General features: G+C 38.2%; 1 long non-coding RNA gene across 5 annotated transcripts in view; it reads right to left on the reverse strand.

Annotated features, from left to right (window-relative positions):
* Window positions 1–1,557: 1,557 nt before the first annotated feature.
* LOC131194690 (uncharacterized) overlaps window positions 1,558–20,591 on the reverse strand; it is a 117,974-nt gene continuing 98,940 nt past the window's right edge. For 4 of the 5 annotated variants that reach the window (XR_009154273.1, XR_009154274.1, XR_009154271.1 and 1 more), the window contains 3 exons: window positions 17,177–17,331; window positions 15,766–15,902; window positions 1,558–3,950 (listed from right to left, as the gene is read on the reverse strand). This is a non-coding gene — a long non-coding RNA (uncharacterized LOC131194690). Of the gene's footprint in view, window positions 3,951–5,335; window positions 5,553–15,765; window positions 15,903–17,176; window positions 17,332–20,591 lie in introns of all 5 variants that reach the window. The other variant, XR_009154275.1, reaches the window with a different exon arrangement.

The following is a 20,591-nucleotide window of genomic DNA, read 5'->3' on the forward strand; positions in this document are numbered from 1 at the left end:
GTATTTATTTTAGCAAACTATCAGATGAAGACAATCTTGTCACATTTTGAAAACAGGCTTTTGAGCTAGACATGCACATTGAAATGGAGATTCTTGTCTTATATTGATAATTTTGTATTATAGGATCGGTTCCAGGTTCAGTCATATTTAGACTACGGCAGTTAAAGTCAAAGAGATTTAAATTATTCCCGACTAACATTAATTTCAGTGGGTCTGTTCAAGCGATGACAAAATATGGAATCAGTCCATTGTTTGTATCAACCATAATGTTTAATTATTTTAAAATATACAATTCTAAATGCTTCTCTAAGCCAGACTGTGCACTCAACTGCAATTGTATATTCTACATTGAACTATTTTCTCCTCATACCTAGCTAAATTTATGACAATTGACAAATTTCTGTCATAAGTCATGGTCATTAAGTGAGCTGTCACATGATTGCAACAAATTATGGTCAAAATCCAAACATTCTCTGTTGTGATTGTTAACTGAATACCACCCCAAGCCAAACTATTCCGGACTTGGTCCCTCCCAACCCTGAGACTCAATGAGGTAAAAGACTGCCTCTAACTCCCTCACCCATCTATCTAGAGATGTGGTGGCGCAATGATTAGAATACAGTACTGCAGGCCACTTCTGCCGGCTGCCTACAATTTGACAGTTCGAATCTCATCAGGCTCAAGGTTGATTCAGCCTTCCATCCTTCCGAGGTCAGTAATATGTGGACCCAGCTTGTTGGGGGCAATATGCTGACTCTGTAAACCACTTAGAAAGGGCTGGAAAGCACTGTGAAGTGGTATATAAGTCTAAAGTGCTATTGCTATTGCTATCTCCTCACATCCATGCCTTTTTGGCTGCCCTACACCTGCCTGGTGGTGCAGCAAGCTGGTCAACATGCAGCCCAATAACTTCGGACATGAGTTGGAAGTCCATTGTTTTAGCACCATCATAATTTTGAATGACACTGAGAAGAATTGCACCCCACCCCCATCCCAGTGTGCCCCCAAAGGCCCCCTCTCTCCAAGGATACTCACATGTTGACCACTGGCAAGCTCCCAACCAATCCTACCTTGCCAGCATCCACCCAGGTTGCTCCCTCATCCTTCCCTCACCACCATTAAGAGATTTCTGTTTTTGGCTTCTTTTCCAAAACAGCCAATCACTGCTTACCCATTGGGCCTTGGGTGTAGGGACCAGAGGGAGGAAAGAAAGAAGCTGGAGATACTGTACATCTCCCTTGGATTCTACATCTATTGGCATAATTTAATGAAGAAGTGTGGAGTATGTGTGCTTTAACTGAATGCCATGAAAGCAATATTCCAGTTTTATATAATTTCGGAATTATATAATTTCAGTTGATCCTCAAGTCTCTTAGACAATATTAAGACTTCCCTTGTGGATAAGTAATCCCAGATTCCCAATCAAAGAATACAGTCAAGTTGACACATCATTAATTTTTCAAGGGCAGCTTCCAGGTATATTGAGAGATTTTTTTAAAAAAAAATGTTTTTATTCAACGTTTACATCTTTAAATCATAATTACATTTTTACAGCTTTCCAATACCGGCGTTTTAGTAATATCCACTATCTTTCGGCCGATTATATACATTATATACATATGCATTTTGTTTGTTACATATTTATTTATATAATCAATACATTTTATATACATACCTACTATGCATTAAATATAACATTTCATTATAATATCTAGAGAGAATTTATTTTTAAACTATATGCTGGAGTAGGCTAGTGTACCATGAGAAATAATTCACTAAATATTTAAAGGAAGGATTACATATCTATATTACAGACATGGGATAAAGCATTTTGTCTGTCTGAGATACACTATTTTAGTCTGCCTTTTTCCTCATTGGACTTCCCTACTGATAGACTTTTCCAAATGAATATTTGCCATGAACTGTAATAATTTCATTATTCAGCCACTTAATAGCTTGGAGATGCAGCAGAATTGACTTCTCCCACTCCATCGCAATCTGAGCCATCACTCAAGAACACCTTCCAAATGGAAGGCATATTCAGTCCAAATATAAAATTCCTTAGAAACACTTCGTGTTAGATAGAAAGGATTTCTCTTCATTTCAAGAAAACCTTCAACCCAGAAGAAGCATCAGTAAATGTAGAATAAATGATTTTGATTGATTTCCTTTCCCGTTTATAACACTGTAAGACATTATTGCATGACGTCATGGAGAATCTCCAGAACAGATGGTTGGGAATCTGAAGCACAAGAAACTAGGAGGGAAAAATCATGAAATCACTGTCTCCTCCAAGCACTCCCTACTAAAACTCCTTTCGTATTCAGTTCAAACTCACTAGTACTCACTAATGCTGTTTTAATGGGGTTTTAGATTGTTACTGTTTAGTTTTTAGATAATTCGGCCATAAGTTATATTAATTTTATCTTGTTTTAACTTGTTGGATATTGTGTTTTTAAATTGGCTGTTAACCGCCCTGAGTCCTTCGGGAGAAGGGCGGGATACAAATATGATTAATAAATAAATAAATAAATAGGTAAGGTAAAGATAAAGGTTCCCCCACACAGGCGTGCTAGTTGTTCCCGACTCTAGGGGGCAGTGCTCATCTCCATTTCTAAGTCGAAGAGCCAGCGCTGTGCGAAGACATCTCTGTGGTCGAGTGGCTGGCATGACTCAACACCAAAGGCGCACGGAACGCTGTTACCTTCCCACCAAAGGTGGTCCCTATTTTTCTACTTGCATTTTTTACGTGCTTTCGAACTGCTAGGTTGGCAGAAGCTGGGACAAGTAACGGGAGCTCACTCCGTTTTACAGCGCTTGGGATTCGAACCGCTGAACTGCCAACCTTCTGATTGACAAGCTCAGCGTCTTAGCCACTGAGCCACCCTGCCCCTCACACTAGGTACCTCCATGAAAATCAGTGTAAATCAATCTTACCTGGCAGTTACCATTCAGCGATCTTCTATCCCTTTCCTAACATCATGTGCTGTTTAAATTTTATAATTCTTATTTACCTAACCATTAAGGATGACCCGAAAGAAAATAATTTCACCCCTCCCCCAACTTTAGCATTCTTCTTTTTAAAAAAAAATATCCCGGGACAAGCAATGGGTTGAGTTTCTCCACTGCTGTTCATTCTGTGAGAAACTGTGTCATCCTGTTAAGGATATGTTAGGGAAGAGCGCTTCCTGTCTAGCAGTGCTATCATCAGGTTTCAGTCCAAATAAAGCTGAAATCATCGGTGGGGGTAGCCGGGCTTTTCTAGTAAGAACCTTCTGTACATTTGTTTTGATAGGACTTCAGTTGCCAATCAAAAGGCTGAGCAAGCCACCACTCGATCTGATGTAGACTAAACAGCAAAGGGACTGGTTATGGGAATTCACTCGCAAGGGGATTTCCTGTTCTGCTGAAAGGTCAGCCCTAGTAAAAATAAGAGGCAGGGAGGACATTTACCTTGTGCTTCAAATGCTTAAATATCAAAATCCAGTTCTAATGTCCAGAGGCGACAGTGAAATCTTTGTATCAAGCCTTTCCCAACCTTTTAATTCCAGCAAGCCATTCCTATCTGTTTAAGTGTTGTGCCATGACCTAATTATTCAATAGCTTACCTTTTTACCTGGAAGTTAAAATCTTCTAAGGCTATGATGCTCTCCTGCCTTCTTACAGCTGGCAATTGACCGACAGATATGGTCTTCAGAATTATATAACATTTTGAAAGTGCTCTTTGCCAGTGCCAGTTCTAATACTGCTTAAATAATCCATCTGATTTAACAACCTATGCTTCATGTCGATATATTTAATCACTATTAATATGAAGTATGGGGTTTCCTGCTTGAGTAGAGGGTTGGATTAGAAGACTTCCAAGAAGGTCCCTTCCAGACTCTGTTATTCTGCTACATGAATCAATATGTTTCTTCGTTTATTCTGTGCCACGGTGAAACTGGCTTTACCTGCCAAGTTAAATGGAATATAGAGTTGTTTTCTTTCCATCAATGGACATTTAGTGATACAAGTTACTTTTCTGAAACCATTGTTTCCTGGAATGCCCTTGTGATCCTGCAGGGTACCAAGAGGATTCCAAAAAATGCCGATGAAAAAGGGAGCCTTTCCTAAAATAACTGCCCAATTTACATAGCCTTCTTCAACTCCAAAAATATTAGAATCACCCAGGGGTGAAATGCTCCCGGTTCAGACCGGATTACCCAATCTGGTAGCAATGGTGGCGGGTGGTTCAGAGAACTGGTAGCAAAAATTCCTGCCCCCCCCCCATGCTCAGCTGAGCTGTGCAATCATCACGGTTTTTTTTTACTTTTAAAAGCATTTTTCTTCGGCCGAAAAAATGCTTTCAAAAGTTTAAAAAAAGCCTCTGATGATCGCGCGGCTCAGCTGGGATCGTCAGAACCCTTTAAAAGCATTTTTTTCTACAACCACTTCAGCTGAAGAGGTTGTAAAAAAATGCTTTTAAAAGGTTCTGGCGATCAGGCAACTCAGCTGGGATCGTCAGAACCCTTTAAAAGCTTTTTTCCCTCTGGCGACCTCAGCTGAGTTGCCTGATCATCACAGGCTTTTAAAAGCATTTTTAAACAAACTCTTCAGCTGAAGAGGTTGTAGAAAAAATGCTTTTAAAAGTAAAAAAAAAAAAAGTTGGCCATGCCCACCCAGTCACATTACCCTCACCCCACCAAGCCACGCCCACAGAACTGGTAATAACAAATTTTACATTTCACCCCTGGAACCACCTATCTAGCTGTGAACATGCAGAATATTTACGGGTCAAGCACTAAATGTTTATCCCTATCTTGAGATGGTTTGGATTTCTTTAGAATCAAGTATGGTAGAGTTACAAAAATAATCCAGTTGCCGTATCTGTAGAATTCTGGGAGTTGAACTCTACATAAACTCAAGCAGTTTTAGAAAGGCAGATTTATGTGTCTAAAAATAAGGACTGATGACATTTGGATCATTTTATAAGAATCATAAAGTAAATACAATTCACCTATCCTCAGCAATTCCACCCACCTTGGAAAAGACTTCATAGTGTGACTAGAGTTCATCATGGTGTGAAACCTTAAACATTGGAAGGTAATAGGACTCCCAGTCTTTCCACTCAAAACTTTGGTTATCCTAGCTTCAGTTCATAAATGGTGTTTGTGTGTGTGTGTGTGTGTGTGTGTGTGTGTGTGTGTGCGTGCTTGGGTGGTACTTAATAATTAAGGTCTTTCTTCCGTCACTGCTGAAAAATGACACTACCTGTTCACTCACCTAAATATCTACATCTTGACACACAGTGATGTACGCACAAAACTTTATGGGAAATGTTGTGGCAAATGCTTACCCCAGTCTTCTGCTGCTATTAAACTCTTTAGTGCTAAAATGCTGAGCTTTCTGTTATTGGTCCTCAGTTCTGCTCTAGTCCTGATTTAGCACATTCAGAAGCCATTCCATCAAAATTTATTAGACTCTTATTGTCAGTTCTTCACTTTATCCTGAATGGTTTCCTTTGGTAGAACTAAGATGTGAATTTGTAGCAGCTCAGTCTGCTGCCTGAAATGCTGGGTGAGACAGATAAATTCATTTCTTTCAGAAAAAGAACCGGTGAGCCAAACCTTTTAATATTGTTTGGCCCTAACAGAAATTTGCAAGTTTTGAGGACTTTCCAAAAGGCAGGCATAGATGGGGTCAATCCCACCTCAGGGAGAATGTTTCAGAGAGTGGGCATCAGAGCGGAAACGATATTTATTTTATTTTATTTTATTTTATTTATTTATTTTGTCACAACAGTATATATAAGCATAAGCATGAAGTAACTATATAATATATAAGCATATATATGAGTATAAGTATGAAATAACTATATAAATTGGATATAATGAAAGGAAACAGTAGGACAGTAACGGTAGGCACTTTTGTGCTGTTATGCATGCCCCTTAAAGACCTCTTAGGAATGGGGTGAGGTCAACAGTAGACAGTTTTTGGTTAAAGTTTTGGGGATTTTGAGTAGAGACCACAGAGTCTGATAGTGTGTTCCAAGCATTAATAACTCTGTTACTGAAGTCATATTTTCTGCAATCAAGATTGAAGTGGTTAACATTAAGTTTAAATCTATTGTTTACTCTTGTATTGTTGTGATTGAAGCTGAAGCAATCCTCAACAGGAAGGACATTGCAATAGATGATTCTATGAGTTAAACATAGATCCTGTCGAAGGTGGTGGAGTTCTAAGTTTTCTAAACCCAAGATTTCAAGTCTGGTGGTATAAGTTATTTTGTTATATTCAGAGGAGTGGAGAACTCTTCTTGTAAAATATTTCTGGACATGTTCAATTGTATTGATGTCTGAAATGTGGTATGGGTTCCAGACAGGCAAGCTGTATTCAAGTATTGGTCTAGCAAATGTTTTATAAGCTCTGGTTAGTAGTGTAGTGTTTCTGGAGAAGAAGCTACATAAGATTAGGTTAACAACTCTTAATGCCTTTTTTGCGATGTAGTTGCAGTGGGCTTTGGCACTTAGGTCATTGGATATGAAGACTCCAAGGTCTTTGACTGGGTGGGGGTCATCTGGGTGGGGGTCATATGCTGTCTAGGTCCCATCAGATGAAATTCCTTACTAGGTGGGACCTGCAGCAGCACCCCTCCTGCTTGACTTGATGGGACAGGTAGTTGTAACCAGGAAAAGGGGCCCCTCAATTAACCTGGTTCCATGCTATGTATGGCTCTAAAGAGCACTACCACCACCTTGAATGGCATCTGGAATCAAAGTGGCAGCCAATGCTGCTTACAGAACAGAGTTGCAATGTGCACCATCGTAGGGACATACATAATTGTCCACCCACTGTTCTTCAGTTGAAGTTTCCAGATAATACTAATACTAGATCTGGATATACAACGTAATTCTAGACTCCAAGTTCCCATCTACAGAACTTGCTTCACAGTTCTTTTAAGAAATCTAAATATCTTCGCAGCATTATTTTTGCCACACCCAGGAAAACACTTTCACTAGTGTGATTTATTGTCTACCCTCTGTGTTGATGGAGGGAGGGTTTAATAGCATCCATTACAATTCCTGTATTTGGTCAGAGTCCCTTGCTGGAATACTAATACATTTACTATACTGCCCCTTTACTACTCATGGTATTTAGAGCATTTATCTCCATTTCTCATATGGACCATTGATTGGCTAGAAATTGAAGTTTTCTTTTCCCTTTCTTAAGATCTGCAGAAATATACACTCCGTGGACAATCATTAATGCCATTAGGAACTTTGAGTCCTGTCTTTATTCTAGCAGGCGGAGGTGATTATTTCTAATGGTTTTGAACCACCCGGTAAATTAATAAAATGAGAACCAGCCCAACCCTTTCATTAAAGATTGGGAATAATTTCCATGAAACTTATTGCTGCTTTGTGCAGAAAAATATGTTGGAATAGCATTGTTGGTTGCTTAGTTTAGGTTCTGTGCGAAAGTTACAGCCTCCAAACTTTTTAGATTTGAAGTCTAGTAACAGCAAATCGCATTTTTCCCCCTGGTCACGTAACACACGATGTCCATAGCACATTTTGTTTTCAGAAAAAGAAGCTGAACACGAAATGACTCTGCAGCCTGATAAAACCTATGACTGAATGTTTTGTAACATTGTTTTGATATTTAATTTACAGTTTCCAAGTGCTTATCTTTTCAGGTTGGATTTACATACTAGACCTAAGTAGAACACACCCCGTCTTATAAATTCCTTATCTTTGTCAAATACAAGCGAGGAGATAGGGACCCCTTCATTTGCTCACACCTTGCTAATGGCAAAAAAGTGAGATATATTCAGAATACAGAATTATCACCACTAGTTTCCACACAGGTGTTTAGAATGATAAACTACCATATGATATAAACAGTTATTTCAGATAAAGCTTTTTTTTTAACCCTGCAGATTAAAAAAAAAAAGAGAGAGAGAAAGGAATACATTCTATACGGATCTGTAACAGCAAGAAAGTACAATCTGATGACAAGATAGATAAATGGCTTAAATTATTAAAGTCTCTTGGGAATATTCCATGTGCTGGTTTTCACAAATCCACAGTTGAGTTTCTGCTACTGCGAGTAATATGCACATTTTAAAAAAAGTTTTATTAATGAAATCTCACTTTGCCCTCAGTGGGAGTACCTTCCTAATGTTTCTTTCGCAAGTATGGGTCAGGTTTTGGGTCAACTAAGTACCTGATCAATTGGTTGCAACAGGAGTTGATTGATTCCTGAGTCTAACATGAAGAGTGATTGGCCCAAAGTCACCCAGCCGGCTTTCATCATTAAGACAAAAACTAGAACTTAGAATGTGCTGATTTCTAGCTTGGTCCCTGGCTTTGAATATGACATATAAATATAGATATTTAATAATTGTATGAATCCAATTTTACAAGATTTATAAGGTTTTATAACATCATGCTTTAGGCAGTCTTCTTTTTCTAAGCTATATTATGCTGATGAATAACTCTTATCACAACTCAGACAGCATAGCTCTGGAGCTCAAGGAGTTGTCACTAATACCTCTGAAGAGTATTGGGCCAAGGGCCAGGGGATAAGAAGGGAGCTTGGGGGGTAAGACCAGAAAAGGATTTAGACAAGTTTGGGTCAAATCTGAGTTGAAAACTAAGGAAACTGTAAAAGGAGACTGTTAAAATCATAGAGTAGACATCTGGCTTCAAGGCAGCCAAATTGATACCATCCGTGCTACATACAGAGTGGCTGTGGATGCCGGCATCCTGGTACAGTCAGCTGCAGCCGCGGCTGACTGTTGGGGGCGAGTCATTGGCCCCGATGGAGAGGGTGCGTAACCTGGGTGTCCTCCTGGATGGTCGGCTGTCCTTTGAAGATCATTTGACGGCTGTCTCCAGGAGAGCTTTTTACCAGGTTCGCCTGGTTTGCCAGTTGCGCCCCTTTCTAGACCGGGATGCCTTATGCACGGTCACTCACGCTCTCATGACGTCTCGTCTGGATTACTGCAATGCTCTCTACATGGGGCTCCCCTTGAGGAGCACCCGGGCGCTCCAGTTAGTTCAGAATGCGGCTGCGCGGGTGATAGAGGGAGCCCCTCGTGGCTCCCATGTGACACCTCTCCTGCACAGACTGCACTGGCTACCTGTGGCCTTCCGGGTGCACTTCAAGGTTTTGGTAACTATCTTCAAAGCGCTCCATGGCATAGGGCCGGGTTACTTACGGGACCGTCTGCTGCTACCGAATACCTCTCACCGACCCGTGCGCTCTCACAGAGAGGGACTCCTCAGGGTGCCGTCGGCCAGACAGTGCCGGCTGGCGACACCCAGGGGAAGAGCCTTCTCTGTGGGGGCTCCCACCCTCTGGAACGAACTTCCCCCAGGACTCCGTCAACTTCCTGACCTTCGAACCTTTCGCCGCGAGCTTAAGACACATCTATTTATCTGCGCAGGACTGGACTAGATTTTTAAATTTGAATTGATTTGAATTGGGGATTTTATTTGTGTATTGCTATTTTAATTATTCGGCCATTTATAATAAGTTTTTTAATGTATGTTTTTATTCTGTATTTATATGTATTTACCCGGCTGTGAACCGCCCTGAGTCCTTAGGGAGATAGGGCGTTATAAAAATACGAAAAATAAAATAAAAATAATAATAAAATATAAAAAATAGAATAGAATTTTTTATTGGACACACAAGGAATTTGTTTTGGTGCATATGCTCTCAGTGTATATAAAAGAAAAGATACGTTCATCAAAAATCATAAGGTACAACACTTAATGATAGTCATAGGGAACAAATAAGCAATCAGGAAACAATAGAATTTTTTTTTTTTTTTATTGGCCAAGTGTGATTGGACACACAAGGAATTTGTCTTGGTGCATATGCTCTCAGTGGACATAAAAGAAAGATACGTTCATCAAAAATCATAAGGTACAACACTAAATGATAGTCATAGGGAACAAATAAGCAACCAGGAAACAATAGAATTTTTTTTTTTTTTTATTGGCCAAGTGTGATTGGACACACAAGGAATTTGTCTTGGTGCATATGCTCTCAGTGTACATAAAAGAAAGATACGTTCATCAAGATACAACATTTACAACACAATTGATGATCAATATCAATATCAATATAAATTGTGATGTATCAATATCAACCTAACTAAAATCATGCAGCAACAGAAATCCAAGGTAACATGTAAAAATATGTTCAGAGGTGAAGAAGCTTCTTGGATGAGAAGCAAAACGTCTTCATAGAAAAACCAGAAAGCCCAGTTGCCTCTTGAAAAAGCACCTTTGGGACAACCATGACATGGATGACTGAGAATCTCCATAGACGTGTAAAAATATGTCCGGTCAAATGTTGAAGCTGTATCATTGGTACAGTATAACCAAATCTGCAACTTCTAAATTTTTGTTGCTGTAAGATGTAGGTTTGTCCTTTAAGGGCATTTTTGTCAATTAAAATAACATTTTGTGTCCCTATACATTGTGCTTCTAACAATAATCTAGGAATCACTTCTTTTCTTCTTCTTCTTTTTTCCCCACTGAGATCTGCGTTATGGAAGGACAGTGAATTGGAATGGCCTGCATAAATGTGCAAAAACATGCACGTTGTGAAATGTGCACCTACATTTATGTCTACTTCTGTGGGCACAGATGCTAGCTTGAGAAGCTTTCTTATCTACTCACTTAATTGAAATGGATCAAATAGTCTATTGTGTTTTCTATCCTTTTTAAGACATATTCTGATGATCAGTCAGAGAGTTGTTCAGTGAGTCATTGGGAGCAGATTGTGCAGGGAAACACTCCATGTATTTTCTTCTCTATTTAAACTAGGGGTGTCCAATCTTGGTAACTTTAAGATTTGTTGACTTCAATTCCCAGAATTCCTCGGCCAGCATAGCTGGTTGAGGAATTCTGGGAGCTGAAGTCTACAGGTCTTAAATTTGTCAAGGTTGGACATGACAGATTTAAACCATATTCCTGGCAATCCACATTCTAGGGGACTCTCAGGAATCCGATTGTCTTATTCTTTGGATAAAAGGAAATGATGGTGGCAGAACAGTCCAGGATATAATGGAGTGATTTGGTAAAGTGGCTGCACAAGGTATTGGTAGATGCCATTTGTCAACCAGAATTTACCAATGGAATCTTGAAAAGGTGATTTTTGTTTCCTGATTGTTTAAATATCATAATAAAGGTAACATCATGTTTAGCTGGACGGCTCTGCTACAGGAATACCATAAGGTATGTTTCTTGGCAACATTACAGAAGGGTTTGTGACTCTCTTCTTCCAAAATGTTTCTGACTTCCTGGTTTAATTTAAGACCCTGGGATATTGGATAGTCCCCTGTCCAAGTACTAATCACATCTAACTCTGTTTAGTGTTCAACCCCAGAATAAAACAGCAACAGGTGGAAATTGTTTAAATCAATATTGTCCTATAAACCTGCAGTCATTGTTCCTACTTCAGTGGGATTTATGTTACAATTTAGGTAATGGATATATGTTCCTTCTCAATTCATCTGTATAAGTTTCAGGTCTCAGATCTTACTATTGTAATGATAATCTTTAATAAAATGACTTGAAAAAAGACTGTCTCAGCTCAGTCAAATTGCACCGTGGACAAGTCTAAGTATTTGACTATGAAACAGCTTTATGTTATTTGAGGAATTAGGAAGCTGGAATTAAGGATTTCAAATGGCACGCAATTTAAGAACAATAATTCACTGCTTAAGAAGTAACATATTTGGCAGCAGCTTCTTTTAAAGCTAAAAGAGATATTTGCTAATATACCGGTACATTTTGTCATATAGACATCATAAATAAAGCTTGCTAGCATCTGTCATTTTTGACTGCAAAATTTTGTACAAAATGTCCTATATTTCAAAATATATGCAATTTTGTACAAAATTGGGGGAAAATCATACTAAGAATTATTACATTAAAACAGAACACTGTGGGTGATATGATTAATTGTGGAAAATCAGGCGCAACGTGCATATTAAAACAAATATTAGGAAATGTAGCACAGGAAAAGAAATGTCGTTTTTCTTGCATCTTTTTTTTTAATTCACAGAAATTTGACTTTAACAGAACAATATATATATATATATATATATATATATATACATATATATTTGTTTTCTGAGGTTTTCACAGGTGTTTGTATATAGGTCTTTGGTTGTTCGGGTTTTCTCCCGTGTAAAATTGGAAGTGTCTTGGTGACGTTTCGACGAAGTCTCATTCATCATCTTCAGGCTTCAGCTTCATGCTTCTGGGAGCAATGTTGTTCGGAGAAAACCCGAACAACCAAAGACATATATATATATATATATATATATATATATATATATATATATATATATATATATATATATATATATATATTCTAGGTTTTTATGGGTTTTTGTATGTAGGTCTTTGGTTATTCGGGTTTTCTCCCACGTAAAATTGGAAGTGTCTTGGTGACGTTTCGACGAAGTCTCATTCATCATCTTCAGGCTTCAGCTTCATGCTTCTGGGAGCAATGTGTGATCGCAGCTGTTTCTTCCTTTTAACTGCTAGTGGGGGTTTGAACTGATTGGGTGTGCTCTGATTGGATGGGGTTTTTTGTGTGCTCTGATTGGCTGGGGGTGTGTCCTGTTTGGATGGGGGCTTGGTTGTGCTCAGTTTAGTCTGTGTTGCAGGGGGATTTGAGCTGGTGAGCTGCATTGCTGTTATTTGGTCGTGCTACATCTTCATAGTGGATGTCAATCTGCTGCATGCATGCCACTGGATGCCACTGCATGCCACCCAAATCACACACAGTGATCTTATGCCAAAACAATCATGACATAATGGATGGGATATCTGCCAACAGTTCCTGCTGGGGTAGAATTACCAGAATGTAACTCAAGGATAAGGAAGGGATATCATCTCCAGAAAATGAAAATTGGGGTCTGCTACAGACCATAAAGTAGAAGAAATATTTCACTTTTTTTTTTTTGACCACCCATTTCTTCTCTTCTCTTGTCTTCCTCCATGGAGCAGAAAAGGAGCGGTTTCTGTGAGAAGCAAGCCCAGGAATAAGAGAGGGCCCGCCATATTTAAACAGCTTAGCTGTTGTGATGAGTACACAAGATTGGACTTGAGCTTCCTGTTACCTCTTTCATTTTTTTCATATAGTTACAGTTTTAATTTTGTTGTTCCTGTGAAATTCTCCTCTATTTCAGGCAAACAGGTAAGTCTGATTGTGTCCAGAGAAGGAAAGATGCCCTTGATCATTATATAAGCCTCTTCATCCATCCATCCATCTCAGCAGTTGAAGTGTTAAACAGCGGAAATTAAAATTTACAGAACTTCAAACTATAGTTTTAAGATACGAAGACACTCCTACCAAAGCAAAGGAAGTATGTAAGTACCTGTGTAAATACAGATACACTTCCTCGAGCTATGATCCGTCTTTGTGTAAATCCATCATACAAGAGCCATTTAAGTTTAGAGTGAGAATATATACAATAGTCCCATACATGTTTATTTCATCAACTGATGAAAGACTTTTTTTGGGGGGGGAAATGTATTTTAAGATATATTTTAAGACTTTATTTGCTTAATGGGCTTGACATATATACCCCATTATGTTGGTACAGACATGTGCATGAACTTTGAATTTGGAGAAATATTTAATTGGGTAAATAAAGAATGAAACTCAAAGCCAGAGCTTCTCGAAGAAGATGCTTTCAAATAACTTATGCCCCTTACACTATGAATGTAGAATTAGTCTAATTTCTAATTTTCAACTTGTGTTAACTGAAAAAGTGGAGGTATTTTGTAGAAGAAATATTTTTTCAAATCAACCTGTTTTAGCGTGCAATTGCAATGCGTCCCGATGGGTTGTTGCATAAAGATGGCAAATTAGCAGCCCATGGGCCATGTCAAATCTTAAAACCACTTAATTAGAACTCATTGTCAGACTACTATATTTAAATAAATGTGTGAGAAAGTTTTATTCATGCTCGTTTGTAAAGATCAAATATACACGCACAGTATTTATATCCACAGAAATTTCTTTAGTGGCTATCTGCCATGGATATTTTAGACGGGCAAAGAACTACTATTTGTCTGTCTCTTGAGGAGATCTAGAAGAAAGCATATTAGTTCCTCCGAGGTTTCTATTTGTCTTGGAGGAAAAGGATCCAATAATGGCACTTACAAGAATGTTGGTCCTTATCCAAACAGCAGATACAAAAAAAAGTGACTTTAATTGGAATCCCAGCAAGACATAACAGCTATGCCTCCTTGCTAGTTTTGATCCTGATAATTATAAAAAATAACTTAAAACAAGAGAAAATATTTGAATTTCTTTTCAACATACACATGAAACCCTCAAGTCAAATTGCAAAAAAATGTGGGCAGATATTTCAGAACATTAATGTCTGTAAAAGAACTGAAGGATTGCAAGAAATATGTCACAAGAATGTATGAGTTTGTTGATGAAAGCATAGTTCTGGAAATTCAGATTAAACATGGGATAAAGTTGCCGAAAACATGCTGAATCTTGACAAAAATCACCAGAAGACTGTTCTTGTTAATTGTTGGAAAGACTTAGACGTACCATTTGTACCTGAATGTGGTTTTCCACTGTGGTATTTAATAGAAATTCTATGCCATCGCCTTGAAATTAAGTTATCCAACATCACTCAATCCTTTTACATTGTGCAATGTTGAGAAAAATTGGTTTTACCAAAGTACTCTGTTATTGAAGATTGGAAATAAACATTCATCTGCTTTTCCTATAACTCCATCACTAAAAAGTTCTACATCTAGAAAAAGTTTGACCTCTTCAATGTATAGCTTTTCATTGATATATACAAGTAGTCCTCGACTTACAACATTCTGTTTAGTGACCATTTTACAGCAGCATTGAAAAAAGTTACTTATGACCATTTTTCATACTTATGACCACTGCTGTATCTCCACGGTAAAGTGATCAAAATTTGGATGCTTGGCAACTGGTTCATATTTATAATGTGTCCTGAATTCATGTGATCACCTCTTGCGACCTTCTGACAAGCAATGGGGAATCCAGATTCACTTAACAACCGTGGTAGTAATTTAACAACTGCAGTGATTCACTTAACAACTGAGGCAAGAAAGGTCTTAAAATAGGGGAAAATTCACTTTAAAAATTTCTCGCTCAGCAACAGAAATTTTGAACTCAAATTGTGGTTACAAATCGAGGACTACCTGTATATTGATGGTCTTTTTAAAAAATCATACAGATTTACTGGGTTTTCCGGGAGGAGGGAAGTCCTATAGCAAACAGATGGAATTGGCTTTTTTTTATCATTATTGATAGTTTTCATTATTGTTATTTTAAATTAACATCATCTGTTCTTTGTGAGTGGACCTTTTCAACATTCCAGCACTTGAACTGATTTTTGGAGTCCAGCTTTCACTGGTCATCAAAGTGTTGTTGAATGCCACCATCTGTTGGGAAGTACGAAGGGAATATAGCCTAAGAACGATTCTCATGAGAAAGAACTTAATGAGAACAGGAAATAGCCCACTAGGAAGCCATTCTTAGGACATACCATGTGGAAGAGAGAGAGAGAGAGAGAGAAAGGGAGGGAGAAAGGGAGGGAGGAGAGAGGGGGGAGAAAGGGAGAGAGAGAGAAAGGGAGGGAGGAGAGAGAGAGAGGGAGGGAGGGAGGGAGGGAGGGAGAGAGAAAGAGCAAACAAAACACAATTCTTATTGCAAGAACTTTACTTTCTGCTCTTTGATATATTTTCTTACTTTCCTCTCACTTGATGGGTGGGAAGCAAGAGTTTGTGAAATGTTTCCATGGTAATTTCACATCTAGAAGTGTCAACATGCATCTCTAACATTTACAATGTTCAGAAATTGAAGCATCCTTCTTCCATTTCTTTCTCCTTTTACAAAAGAAAAGAAAATAATACATAGCCATAAGCACATATCCTGATACAATACTTATATCTAGACCAGCACACTTCTCAGAATCTTGCATTAATACTTTGCTTTAAACTTTCAAAACAAGCTGTTCTATTGTTATCTTTTGAGAAGGCCTCTTTTCTAATGTTCAATCTCAAACCTTGCTCTTATGATTGAAGCTGTATGTGGAAGACAAAATCTGAAACTATAGTGAATTATTTCTTCTCAATAATAAGTGTAGGGAGAGCATTTCTTCCTTATGGCTCTACTATAAGTTGGGTAGCTTTCTTTGGAGCTTATGAAGATGAGCCATGGTGGCACAGTGGTTAGGATGCAGTATTGCAGGGCTAACTCACTGCTCGCTCTGGGAGTTCAATACTGAGCGGCTCAGGGTTGACTCAGCCTTCCATCCTTCCGAAGGCAGTAAAATGAGGACCCAGATTGTTGGGGGCAATATGCTGACTCTGTAAACTGCTTAGAGAGGGCTGTAAAGCTCTATGAAGTGGTATATAAGTCTAAGTGCTATTGCTATGAGTTAACTGTTTATTTCTCACAAATATATGTGTCCAGGATAATGTTGCAATATCCAATCTTGGTTGGTCACTGGGACAAGAGCAGGGGTGAAATCCAGCAGGTTCTGGAGAACCGATAGAGGAAATTGTGAGTAGTTTGGGGAACTGGCAAATACCACCTCTGGCTGGCCCCAGAGTGGGGTAGGAATGGAGATTTTGCAATATCCTTCCCCCAGAAGTGGGGAGGGAATGGGAATTTTGCAGTATCCTTCTCCTGCCACACCCACCAAGCCACGCCTACCAAGCCATGCCCACAGAACTGGGAGTAAAAAATTTGGTGAATTTCACCACTGGACAAGAGGTTTTGTCTTCCGAGCTTTTGGACTTGTGTTGGAGTTCATCTTCAGGGAATGTCACTTGACTGCTAGACTGCTAGAGAAGATAAGAGGACTATAAGGGGCGTGCATAAGAGCACAAAAGTGCCTTCCGTTCCTGTCCTATTGTTTCCTTTCATTATTTCAAATTAATATAGTTATTGCATACTTTTGCTCATATATATGCTTATATGATATGTAGTTATTTTATGTTGATGCTTGTGTATACTGTTGTGACAAAAAAAAAAGTTCCCTGAAGATGGGCTCCAGTACAAGTCCGAAAGCTCGGCAGACAAAACCTCTGGTCCCAGTGACCAACCCAGATTGGATCCTGTTTGGTTCTCATTCAGTAGGATTTAATAGAATTACCTCTGGGGTTCAGGACAGACTTTCTCATTAGCAGAAACATTACAGTCCAAATTTAGGCTTTTGTTCCTTCTTGCCAGATGACAAGGCCCCATTGTCCCTTTCGATCTCTCACAGATGCATCAAGGGACAGCTTTCCTGCTCATCTTCCTTAACAACTTTGTGTTGTAACAAGAAACAGCAATGAGGAAAGAACAACCACAATAATAATAATAATAATAATAATAATAATAATAATAATAATAATAATAATAATAATAATAATAATAATAATAATAAAGATAGGCTTCTGGTACTTGGTTTAGCACTTTTCATAGACAATTGGAGAGAGAAGCATTAGCCAGTTGCAGAAAAGGAAGGTAAAGGTCTGTTGTGTTGGGTTGTGATGTAGAAAGGCTACTTACATTTGGGTGATACAATTGACTACCATGTGGAAGAGATCCTTATAATTTCCATCACAGGTTAGTCTTTGAAAACAAACATTTCAGTGCACAGATACACAAACAGAAAAACAGGGTTCCTGGACGGATTCTCAACTTTCCAACGACTTCAAAACAAGCCAAGATGCATCTAACCTACCAATACTTCCTTCCTCTCAAAAATAACTTTTGTGGAGTTTGGTGGGGCAAATGGGTACAACATAGCACCTTAAATGTATTTTTTCTCCTTACATCTATTTACATTCTGGTTTCCCTTGTAGCCTCACAATGAAAACAACTGCAGACCCATTCTAATATAGGATTAATTATAATGCAAGACTGTGGAGAATCAAAGACTTGTTTCAGTCACATATATGCAGTAAAGTTTGTACACTTAGATCAACAGTTCCAGCAGAAAAAAAAATCACTGTTTGCTACTGTTAATAGCCAAGCCTATAACTCTAATCAAAGATTTGTACTGTGGGAATATTAGTAATGTTTGTATTGTATCTTTTATCCATCACATGTTATCAGTCGTATAGCAGGAATTAGACAGGAAAATGCCTTATTTAGCAGCAAGAGAAGAATTCACATGCTTTCAATAATGCCTCACTAAGAAAGAGGTCTTAAACAGAGGTCAAATGTTGAAGTTAAAAGGAATTGTGGTGGGTCAGTATTTCCTCTTCTGTTGTTAAAAAATGTGCCTGTGCTTATTACATTATTATCAAAACATGACAATTTAATAAAAAGATATTTTTAATTAAAATTCAATGTAAATTAAAAAAAGTGTTAGCATTAAATAGCAGCATGTTTTTCATGGTTTTATTGTACATAAAAGAAACTACTGTATACTGTTAACAAAGTGTACCATGAGTTCCTATTACATAAAATAAAATAGTCTTTTCTTTAGCATTCTAGCAATCTAGCTAATAAACTCCTCTCCCTCTCCCTCTCCCTCTCTCTCCCCTCCAGAGGTGGGTTTCAGCAGGTTCTGACCAGTTCTGGAGAACCAGTAGCAGAAATTTTGAGTAGTTTGGAGAAACGGTAGTAAAAATTCTGACTGGCCCTGCCCCCATCTATTCTCTGCCTCCCGAGTCCCAGCTGATCAGGAGGAAATGGGGATTTTTGCAGTAACCTTCCCCTGGAGTGGGGTGGGAATGGAGATTTTACAGTATCCTTCCCCTGCCACGCCCACCAAGGCACATCCACCAAGCCATGCCACACCCACCAAGCCACACCCACAGAACCGATAGTAAAAGTTTTTGAAACCCACCACTGCTCCCCTCCCCTCCCCACCCCTCCTTTCGCTTTTGATATTCTTCACAGCAATTATAAATACACTTGTGGCTTTACAAACAAACATACAACATGCAATGTACAAACAACTTAGACACATCTTTTTGTTATTGTTTACATTGATTGTCAAACCATCATTCAGACCATTCATCTTTATCACAGAAATTCGCTCCAACAGTAACAATTGTAATTTCTCCCACCTTAGCCTATCCTTTATAATTTTATTCCATATCTTAACATAAATATTTTGAAATGACATACAATTATTCGTATTTATCATACTGTTACCCAAATGTTTAACTCTTTTTAAATCTTAAAGCCAGACTTCGTCAGTTCAGTTTGCTCCTCACGAAAGCACAATATTAAAGTACAAATTATGAATTTTTGGTTAACATCATCTACCGATTAATAAACTATTAATTAGTTTAAAAACTAAACAAAGATAATCATAAATACAATTTAAAAATTACACTGGAGCAAAATTCATTCTCCTCTTAGTGAAATTTAACAGTAATATAGAGTAACAAGTAATGTTGGATTTATATATTGTATAAGCAGGTGATTGTTTATCTGAGGAAGCTGCCACTGCATTGATGTTGCTTTAATAGCCTGTGTGATATACTTTATTTTATTTATTTATTTATTTGTCATAACACCATACATAAGCATAAGCATGAAGCAACTATATAACATATAAGCATATATATGAGTATAAGCATGTAATAACTATATAAATTGGATATAATGAAAGGAAACAGTAGGACAGGAACGGTAGGCACGTTTGTGCTCTTATGCACGCCCCTTATAGACCTCTTAGGAAAGGGGTGAGTTCAATAGAAGACAGTTTTTGGTTAAAGCTTTGGGGACTTTGAAAAGAGACCACAGAGTCAGGTAGTGTATTCCAAACATTAACAACGCTGTTACTGAAGTCATATTTTCTGCAATCAAGACTGAAGCGGTTAACATTAAGTTTAAATCTATTGTTTGCTCTTGTATTGTTGTGATTGAAACTGAAGTAATTTTCAACAGGAAGGACATTGCAATAGATGATTCTATGAGTTAAACATAGGTCTTGTCAAAGGCGGCGGAGTTCTAAATTTTCTAAACCCAAGCTTTCAAGTCTGGTGGCATAAGGTATTTTGTTGTATTCAGAGGAGTGGAGAACTCTTTTTGTAAAATATTTCTGGACACGTTCAATTGTACTGATGTCTGAAATGTGGTATGGGTTTCAGACAGGCGAGCTGTATTCAAGAATTGGTCCAGCAAATGTTTTGTAAGCTCTGGTTAGTAGTGTAGTGTTTCTGGAGAAGAAGCTACGTAAGATTAGGTTAACAACTCTTAATGCCTTTTTTGCAATGTAGTTGCAGTGGGCTTTGGCACTTAGATCATTGGATATGAAGACTCCAAGGTCTTTGACAGGATGGGGGTCATCTGTAAGATAATGTCCGTCGAGTTTGTATTTAGTGTTTAGATTCTTTTTTCCAATGTGTAAGACAGAGTATTTGCTGGTTGAGATTTGGAGTTGCCAGGTTTTAGACCATTCTGACACAAAGTCAAGGTCTTTTTGAAGGGTAGCTATATTGTTGGTAGTGTTAAATAGTTTGACATCATCAGTGAAGAGAACAGAATTACTTTTAATATGGTCGCAGAGATCATTAATGTATAATATGAAGAGTGTTGGTCCAAGATGAAAAATATGAACT

This window comes from Ahaetulla prasina, chromosome 3 (assembly GCF_028640845.1).
Source record: "Ahaetulla prasina isolate Xishuangbanna chromosome 3, ASM2864084v1, whole genome shotgun sequence".
NCBI lineage: Eukaryota > Metazoa > Chordata > Lepidosauria > Squamata > Colubridae > Ahaetulla > Ahaetulla prasina.